General features: G+C 44.9%; 1 protein-coding gene across 1 annotated transcript in view; it reads left to right on the top strand.

Annotated features, from left to right (window-relative positions):
- Positions 1 to 4768: 4768 nt before the first annotated feature.
- LOC144500606 (rho GTPase-activating protein 27-like) overlaps positions 4769 to 10166 on the top strand; it is a 225849-nt gene continuing 220451 nt past the window's right edge. The window contains exon 1 of the mRNA XM_078223802.1: positions 4769 to 5068. The gene's annotated coding sequence lies outside the window, so the exon portion shown is untranslated. The remainder of the gene's footprint in view (positions 5069 to 10166) is intronic.

Raw genomic sequence — 10166 nt, 5'->3', positions numbered from 1 at the left:
ACACTACCCAGAGCCTCACTAAGGGTATCCTGCTCACTAGGACACTGTCCTTCAGCAATGTCTCGAGCCAAGAGAATTAATTCCAGTATCCAGTGACAAATCTGCTTCTCAGGTCCAGCCAGTGACCTTACCTGGCTGCTCAATCTGGCTGGCTGGAGCGCTGACATGATTCCACTGTTCCATCAGCACTCAATTCAACATTTTGCCACCGTGCACAAACACCTTGGAATCTAATGCACCATTAGATTAGCTTGGGGGAGGCGATGGCCTAGTGGTATTATCGTGAGACTATTAGCCCAGAAACTCAGCTGAGGTTCTGGGGACTCGGGTTCAAATCCTGCCGCAGCAGATGGTGGAATTTGACTTCAATAAAAAAAATCTGGAATTAAGAATCTACTGATGACCATGAAACCATTGTTGATTGTCAGAAAAACCCATCTGGTTCACCAATGTCCTTTAGGGAAGGAAATCTGCCATCCTTACCTGGTCTGGCTTACATGTGACTCCAGAGCCACAGCAATGTGGTTGACTCTCAACTGGCCTCCGAGGGCAACTAGGAATGGGCAATAAATGCTGGCCAGCCAGCGATGCCCATGTCCCAGAAAAGAATTTTTAAAAATTGCCTAGAAACAATGAGCTATAAGAAACATAGAAACTAGAAGCAGGTGTAGGCCATTTGGCCCCTCGGGGCTGCTCCGCCATTCATTTTGATCATGGCTGATCATCGAATTCAATATCCTGATCCCTCCACCCCCCTTCCTCCCATATCCCTTGGTCCCTTTAGCCCAAGCGCTACATCTAATTTCTTCTTGAAATTGTCAGGTGTATGACTCTGAGCTGGATAGTTGGATTTTTATCGAGTAATTTATAAAATTTAAACTTGACAACGACACCCAAAGTGTTAAAATATGGAAGTAATTTATTCCAGTTGTTTCTGTTCCTTGTGCCTTAGTTTTTAAAAGTTTCACTTCATTTTGATGCTGAACTGAGAGATACTAAACATGATCCCAGCCTGTTGGTAGAGTTATATCCCTGTTTTCTAAATGTTCTGGTGCTTAAATACAGCACCAGCCAGGGCCAGCGTGAGAATATTTGCCGCCCTGGGTGATCATTCAGCCTGGAATCGCCCTGCCTTATATTCTAGGGGATGTCAAAGGATGAGACATCACACAAAAAGCCAGTTGCAATACGTGAGAGAGTTTTCAGAGGACACAAGTCTTGGGAATCTGGGGATGGGCTTAGGGAGCAAGTTAATGTGGCGATTCACTGCCTCCACATTGGGAAATCAGACTCGCTGCTATGCTGTGCTGTGTAGACACACCAGAGCAACGAGTGAGCTGTGAGATGAAAATTTGTTGTTTAGTTTCCAGTCATAGTAAGTTTAAAGTTTATTTACTAGTGTTACAAGTAGACTTACATTAACACTGCAATTAAGTTACTGCGAAAATCCCTTCGTCACCACAGTCCGGCACTTGTTCGGGTACACTGAGGGAGAATGTAGCATGGCCAAGACACCTAACCAGCATGTCTTTCGGACTGTGGGAGAGAACCGGAGCACCCGGAGGAAACCCACCCGGAAGAAACCCATGCAGACACGGGGAGAACGTGCAGACTCCACATAGACAGTGACCCAAGCCGGGAATCAAACCCGGGTCCCTGGCGCTGTGAGGCAGCAGGGCCAACCAGAGTGCTATCCTGCTGCCCGATAAATTGAAATAATGTGGGAGCGTTTGCCTTAATCTTTGGAACCAAATCACTGACCTGGTCAGAAATGAATTGATTCAAACCCGTTCGCCCCCATTACATTCGGACCAACACTTGCTGCTCGTGCCTGGTCCCTCAATGAGATCCCACCAATGCCAAAATCCTAGCCAATCAGAGTCCTCCTGGCATCTGTTTTGGGTCAAGGAGGTTTGAATCAGATTGGACAGCACTGTGTTGGATTTAATGCCACCTTGTGGCAATGCCTCATGACAATGGGAATAGGAGTTTCTTTCCTCTTGTTTACTGGCAACTAATTATGGTTTCAGTTCCCATTTTTTTGAAAGCTGGCAGTATCTTGCTGCTGCCCTGCCAACCCCCCTCCCCCCCCCCAACTACCTGAAGCCCTTTCCCCTCCAAGTCTTGCTGCCCCAGGTGAGTGTTTAGTTTCTTCCAGGAATGCCTACTCTGAAGATGTACTGCTCTTCTCTCCGACAGAATTTCCATTTGTCTCTTTTGTCCTGTCCCCTTCATTGCTTCCCATTTCCCCCCTGGTGTTTGACAAGGTGTTTACTAAAACTCACTTTCACAGTCACATTGCCTTCCTCAGTGGCTGTCTTCGTCTCCGCTCCCAGGAGTGCCTAGTTTGCTTAGTGGTAGCATCAACCTGGGACCAGCTTACCTTCGCCAGGCTTTGTCTCAACTGTTCATTGACAGGATAATGAGAGCAGTGGGTGGGATTACATGTCCATTTTGGGTATCAACATGGAATCATAGAATCATCGAATTCCTACAGAGCAGAAGATGGCCATTTGGCCCATCGAGTGTGCACCGACATCAATCTCATGCGGGCCCTATCCCCTGCTCATTGCCTTGACACAAAGGGGCAATTTTGCATGGCCAATCAACCTAACCTGCACATCACGGTGGCACAGTGGTTAGCGCTGCTGCCTCACAGCACTAGGAACCCGGGTTTGATTCCTGGCTTGAGTCACTGTCTGCATGCAATCTGCACGTTCTCCCCATGTCTGCATGGGTTTCGTCTGGGTGCTCCGGTTTCCTCCCACAGTCCAATAGACCTGCCGGTTAGATGCATTGACCATGATAAATTCTCCCTCAGTGTGTCCGAACAGGCGCCGGAGTGTGGCGACTAGGGGATTTTCATAGTAACTTCATTGCAGAGTTAATGTAAGCCTACTTGTGACACTAATAAATATACTGTAAACCTTTGGACTGTGGGAAGAAACTGGAGCACTTGGAGGAAACCCACCCAGACACAGGAAGAATGTGCAAACTCCCCGAGTGAGGACCCGAGGCTGGATTTGAAATTGGGCCCCTGGGTCCCTGGTGCTTTGAGGCAGCAGTACTAACCATTGTGCCACTATACTGCCCGGTGGGGGGGGGGTACTGCCCGGTGGGAGGGGGGGAGGGGGGGGTTCATTCTTTTTCAGGGAGATTTAAATAAAGAGATTGCCCTACATTCCACCGCTGCTCCTCCGTTCGGTTGTCTTTGAACCTGAATTGGGCAACAGTTAAATCCAGGCCAATGCTTTGAGTATCTGGCTGCAAAATGGAGTGTGGTCAACATTCACATTCTCCAGTGAACAGCACACAACCAGCTGGTCATATCCAGCTGAATCTCCAGTCTACAGGAAGAGTTGTTAATGAAAAGGCTAATTATAACTTCAACATCCATCGCAGTGAGTGCCTGTAATTTGTACCCACTCCTATATCCTGGTTTCCCTGTGGTGAACCAGTTAGAGGGAGCAGGATCTGCGTTATTCCCTGAAACAATCCTCCCCATAAAACAATTATTAATTCAACTCTCATAACTAGTAATTCAATTTAATTAATGCCAATCAACATCTAACCTTTATTTAAAAGCTCAAATATCAGTAACTATTAATTAACTTGGAATTTACTATATTGACTATTACTTAACTTCTAGCTTGTTATTTGCTTAACTTGTAGAGTCATAGTGATAGAGATATACAGCACAGAAACAGGCCCTTCGGCCCAACTTGTCCATGCCGACCAGGTTTCCTAAACTGAACTAGTCCCATTTGCCTGCGCTTGGCCCATATCCCTCTAAACCTTTCCCTATCCATGTACCTGTCCAAATGTCTTTTAAATGTTGTCATTATACCCACCTCTACCAACTCCTCTGGCAGTTCATTCCATATACGCACCACCCTCTGTGTGAAAAAGTTACCCCTCAGGTCCCTTTAACATTTTTCACCTCTCACCTTAAACCTATGCCCTCTAGTTTTGGACACCCCATACCTGGGAAAATGACTCTGGCTATTCACCTTATCTATACCCATCATGATTTTACAAACATCCATGAGGTTGACGCGGTGGCACAGTGGTTAGCACTGCTGCCTCACAGCCCCTGGGACCCGGGTTCGATTCCTGGCCCAGGGTACTGTTGTGAGGAGTCAGCACGTTCTCCCCGTGTCTATGTGGGTTTCCTCTAGGTGCTCTGGTTTCCTCCGAAAGGCATGCTGGGCAGGTGCATTGGCCATGCTAAATTCTCCCTCAGTGTACCTGAACAGGCGCTGGAGTGTGGCGACTAGGGGATTTTCACAGTAACTTCATTGCTAAGTTAATGTAAGCCTACTTGTGACACTAATAAATACAATTTAAATAAGGTCACCTCTCATCCTCCTATGTTCCAGAGAAAAATGTCCCAGCCTCTCATAATTCAAACCTTCCCGTCCCGGTAACATCCTTGTAAATCTTTTCTGCACCCTTTCCAGTTTAAAAACATCCTTCCTACAGCAAACATATAATTAATTACAGTTAATTATGCTTATTGTAAACATGACTGTTTTATATTATTGAAACACTTTTACAATAAAAACGAAACTGATTTTTTTTTCATTGTTAATCTTAAAATTAATTTTCCAGTTTGCAGAATTGCAGATAGAGTCCCCCCTTGTCAGAATGAGACTGAAACTCGGCGACTGAGGAAGTTTGAGAGATTCAATTTCAACAGGAAGCCAGAGGCGAACAGCAAAGGGGAGAGAGAGAGAGAGAGAGCGGCTGAGAACAAGTTCTGACCCGCAGAGAGAAAGCGAAGCGAGAGACAGAGGGAGAGGCAGAGAGAGGCAGATACGTGGGTCGGCTGGGGCATGCCATTAAAGACCATCGCCCAGTCAAGACACCACACAGACCTGCCAGGGGACACCCCACCCCGCTGGGAGGTTACATCAACATTCAAGGGCACTCCGACCAGAAACATTCCCCAGGGAGGAGAATATGCAGGAATTCCAGCCACGTTCAGATGAACCTGTTTGGTGGACTGAAGCGTTTGAGCGCAGCCCTCTCTGAAAGGTGAAGATTCATGTCCAAGCAGCAGCTTCAGGTAAAAACACGTTTGATTTCTTTGGATCGAAGGTTAATTATTTACAATTCGCCAGCCCTTTTTACCCAAGGTTGTTTTGTATTCAAGACTTACTGGAGAAGCAATCTCTCTTATTTTTTTTAAAGTTTGAAAATAATACATGCATTATTTTTGTAATCTCGGGGTGACGTTCATTGTTTAGACCGCGGATTCAAATATAAGAGGTTTGAAAGTGCTTGAGGAAGTGTTTCCGCACTGCCCTGTGATGGGTTGGTATATAAATTTACAGTAAATAGGGCAGTGCTGGAAGTTAGGTTCCAGGAGCCCAGTTGAATTCAAAACAAGCCGATAGCGCTGCTTAATCAGGTCACCCAGAAATGGCTAGTGTAGGTTAAAGATGGTTACAAATGAGCATTATATTTCCATACTTTAGCTTACTGCATAATTTATATATTGCAAAAAAAACAATTTAGCATTTTTAAAACAAAAGAAATACAACGATTTTGTGCATTTTCAGTTTCCAATCCATACATGAATTGCTCTGCAATATCTTGTTGCCAATTCACGGTAATAGCATCGACAATAATTAAATCTTCAGTGTGAACGCCTTAACACGTCATGAACATGGATTGTACTGAAGGTTGCCGTCTCCACACTGACAGTTCATGTTCGCATAAAGTGTAAAAATACAGGCAATGCGCGTTAAAAAAAAACGATCGTGGAAGCGCTTCCAACATGATCTAATTTAAAGGTTCAAGTGCTGACTAAAGAACCAACATCATGTTAGGCGTGACATCTATCCTCAGAGCAAGCCACACAGGTTGCAAGCCCATTCAGAGTTTTGGAGCAGTTAAGAACGCCATCCATCCAAGTAGACACATTTTCCTACCGGCCTGAGAGATTGTCACTCCACCCCCATGATATTCCTTCAGTCGGTTTGGTGTCACTCAGAAGTGCCATCTGATCCAGGTATCATTTTTTTAACGGTATTTCAACCGAATGATGTATCCTGCATAGGCAGAATAGTTCATGTTCGCATAAAGTGTAAAAATACAGGCAACACGCGTTAAAAAAAAACGATCGTGGATTATTATCTAAATGGAAATAAATTACAACATGCTGCTGTGCAGAGGGACCTGGGGGTCGTTGTGCATGAGACGCAAAACCCAGTCTGCAGGTGCAACAGGTGATCAAGAAGGCAAATGGGATGTTGGCCTATATCGCAAGGGGGACAGAATATAAAAGCAGAGATGTCTTGCTGCATCTGTACAGGGCATTGGTGAGGCCGCAGCTGGAATACTGTGCGCAGTATTGGTCCCCTTATTTGCGGAAGGATATATTGGCCTTGGAGGGAGTGCAGAGAAGGTTCACCAGGTTGATACCAGAGATGAGGGGTGTTGATTATGAGGAGAGACTGAGCAGATTGGGTTTGTATTCGTTGGAATTTAGAAGGCTGAGGGGGGATCTTATAGAGACCTATAAGATAATGAAGGGGCTGGATAGGGTAGAGGTGGAGAGATTCTTTCCACTTAGAAAGGAAACTAGAACTAGAGGGCACAGCCTCAAAATAAAGGGGGGTCGGTTTAGGACAGAGTTGAGGAGGAACTTCTTCTCTCAGAGGGTGGTGAATCTCTGGAATTCTCTGCCCACTGAAGTGGTGGAGGCTACCTCGTTGAATATGTTTAAATCACGGATAGATGGATTCCTGATCGGTAAGGGAATTAGGGGTTATAGTTTAGTTGCTAATTTGGCACAGTGGTTAGCACTGCTGCCTCACAGCTCCAGGGACCGGGTTTGATTCCCGGCTTGGGTCACTGTCTGTGCAAAGTCTGCATGTTCTCCCCGTGTCTGCATGGGTTTCCTCTGGGTGCTCAGGTTTCCTTCCACAGTTTGAAAGACGTGCTGGTTAGGTGCATTGGCCGTGCTAAATTGTCCCTCAGTGTCCCCGAACAGGCACCATAAGAACATAAGAACATAAGAAATAGGAGCAGGAGTAGGCCATCTAGCCCCTCGAGCCTGCCCCGCCATTCAATAAGATCATGGCTGATCTGAAGTGGATCAGTTCCACTTACCCGCCTGATCCCACCAGAATGTGGGGACTAGGGGATTTTCACAGTAACTTCATTGCAGTTACAGTGACTGTAACACTACATTCCTTCTCTATGAATGGTATGCTTTGTCTGTATAGCATGCAAGAAACAATACTTTTCACTGTATATTAATACATGTGACAATAAATCAATTCAAATCAGTGTTAATGTAAGCCTACTCATGACACTAATAAATGAACTTTAGTTTGAATATACTCGAAAGGGGAAGGTTAAATATAACAGTGATGAGATCTGAAAGGACGGTGATTCTAATATGACCTGATATCTGCTCAAGGTCTGATCAAATTTACTTTTTGTCTCTATTCAAAAGCGAATTTCTCCAAATAGCTGCATTGTCTAGTATGAAATGTGCAGAGTCTTTATCCTGTTTATTTAAAGTTTATTTATTAGTCACAAGTAGGCTTACATTCACACTGCAATGAAATTACTGTGAAAATCCCCTAGTTGCCACACTCCGTGGCATGTTCGGGTACAGTGAGGGAGAATTTAGCATGGCCAATTCACATAATCTGCACATCTTTGGACTGTGGGAGGAAACCACAGCGCCCAGAGGAAACTCATGCAGACACAGGGAGAATGCGCAAGCTCCACACAGACAGCGACCCAAGCCGCGAATCGAACCTAGATCCCTGGTGCTGTGAGGAAGCAGTGCTAACCACCGTGCTGCCCTGCTAGTATCTCTTAAGCAATGTTAGAGTGGTGACTGCCTCATAATATTATATTAACTCTTCAAGTCTATGTTTTGTGAGGCAATGCTTTTTTAACCCATTATGTAAAAAGGGAAGAAATTATTGCCAGATTGGAGTGAGTCACAACACTTGGTAAATAAAAACACCATTCAGTGTAGCACTAAATCTTATAGAAGAGTATTCAATTTCCGGACTATGCTCAGTAACTGATAGCAGGAGTAAAGTTCGGGGTGGCTCTAGGAAGTGGGGTGGAGAGGAAACCAAGCAGACACTCCCTGCTGGAATTGTGTATGGAGGAGGATTGGATTTGGTTGTGATGCCCTCTGTGATCCAATAGTCTACTGACAATCACCTCTTTGGGCTCACAGATGAATAATTAGCATTTGGGTGAGGTACAGGAATGTTGTTGGTGCAACTGGAATCAAAGCCCATGAATCATCACTGACTGAAGAGTAAAAGAGAACACTGGAAACAAACACTTTAAATTCAAATGTATTGCAGCAATGCTGTTGAAATCCAGTTATCATTGCTGCAAATTAAAATGCCTGATTGCTAAGATACCTAACAGAACAGGGTTACGGAAGTGAGAATATACCTTCCACAAAGAGCTTGCCATCTTGAAACACTTCCTAGATTTGGCCATTTAAACCAACTTGTAGCTTGACCAAAAGCCCTTTGTTCTATTCAATGTAGCACAGGTGACACAGTGGTTAGCACTGCTGCCTCACAGTGCCAGAGACCCGGGTTCGATTCCTGGTCTCGGATGACTGTTTGCACTTTCTCCCAGTGTCTGTGTGGGTTTCGTCCAGGTGCTCCGGTTTCCAATCCAAATGTGTAAGTTAGGTGGATTGGCCATGCTAATTTACCCCTTTGTGTCCCAAGATGTGTCGGCTTAGGGGGAATTAGAGGAGTAAATGACTGGGGTTGTGGGGGATAGGGCGGGGGTGCGCCTGGGTAAAATGCTCTGTTGGAGAGTTGGTGCAGACTTGATGGGCCGAATGGCCTCCTTCTGGACTGCAGGGATTCTATGATCCACTCAATGCTTCCACAGAATATCTGCAATCTATGTAATATCTTGATGGAAAATTCTAGATACATATTTCCAATCTCCAACATTTTACAATCATTATTCAGTCCTTGGTTTGTTGTGCTTTGCAGATGATATTTTCTGTGGTTCCAGCAATTTAAGCAAATTATGTATCATTGGATATTTGACCTTCTCGATCTTGTTTGTGATTGTAAAATATTCGACTTTTTGAATGTAATATTTCTTCTCTGGTCTGATCCCCATCGGCAAGGTGTAAAAGGGTGTTCTAATTGTGATAGATACTGTGGTTTAAAAAGGATCATAGCTCTGCCAAATTTGTTTATGGATTATTCTTGCACGGTGGCACAGTGGTTGGCACTGTTGCCTCTCAGCGCCAGGGACCTGGGTTCAATTTTGGCTCCGGGTCACTGTCTATATGGAGATTGCACATTTTCCCCATGTCTGTGTCGGTTTCCTCCAGGTGCTCCAGTTTCCTCCCACAGTCCAAAAGATATGCAGGTTAGGTTGATTGGCCATGCTAAATTGCCCCTTAGTGTCAGGGGGACTAGGAAGGTAAATACTATATTAGGATGGCACAGTGGTTATCACTGCTGCCTCACAGCACCAGGGACCCAGGCTCGGTTCCGGCCTTGCTCACTGTCTTTGTGGAGTTTGCACTTTCCCCTCGTGTCTGCGTGGGTTTCCTCCGGGTGCTCCAGGTGCTCCCACAGTCCAAAGATGTGCGGGTTAGGTTGATTGGCCTTGCTAAATTGCCTCTCGTGTCAGGGGGATTAGCAGGGTAAATGTGTGGGGCTATGGAAATAGGGCCTGGGTGGGATTGTGGTCGGTGCAGACTCAATGGGCCAAATGGCCTCCTCCTGCACTGTAGGGATTCTTTGATAATTTTATGTTAAAAATGCTATAGATCCTCTTAGACTGCATTATAACCACCCTCATCAAAATAGAACGGAAAATCAATGTGGGATTTTATGTGGAAATTAAATATTAAAGATGTTTTGGTACTCTTTAAAATCACAGTGCAAGAAGCAATGATTTAAGACACACTTTTCCTGCTTCTCATAATATTTCTATTGAAATAATGAATGCTACTGAAAATCTAATCAGTAAAGTCAGCTGATAACTGTTGATAACCCCCGAAGCAGCTGTATTAAATGGCAGTCATTAACTGCAAGTGCTTCAGTAATATTCAGTCAGTATCCCAGTCAGACTGGTATCCATGGAGATGCTTCAAAGTTACTTTTCCCTGATGGCGTACATAGGAACAGGCCCTG

Source organism: Mustelus asterias, chromosome 11 (assembly GCF_964213995.1).
Source record: "Mustelus asterias chromosome 11, sMusAst1.hap1.1, whole genome shotgun sequence".
Lineage (NCBI taxonomy): Eukaryota > Metazoa > Chordata > Chondrichthyes > Carcharhiniformes > Triakidae > Mustelus > Mustelus asterias.
Note: the sequence above shows the minus strand (reverse complement) of the source record. Positions and strands in the feature narration are given on the sequence as shown.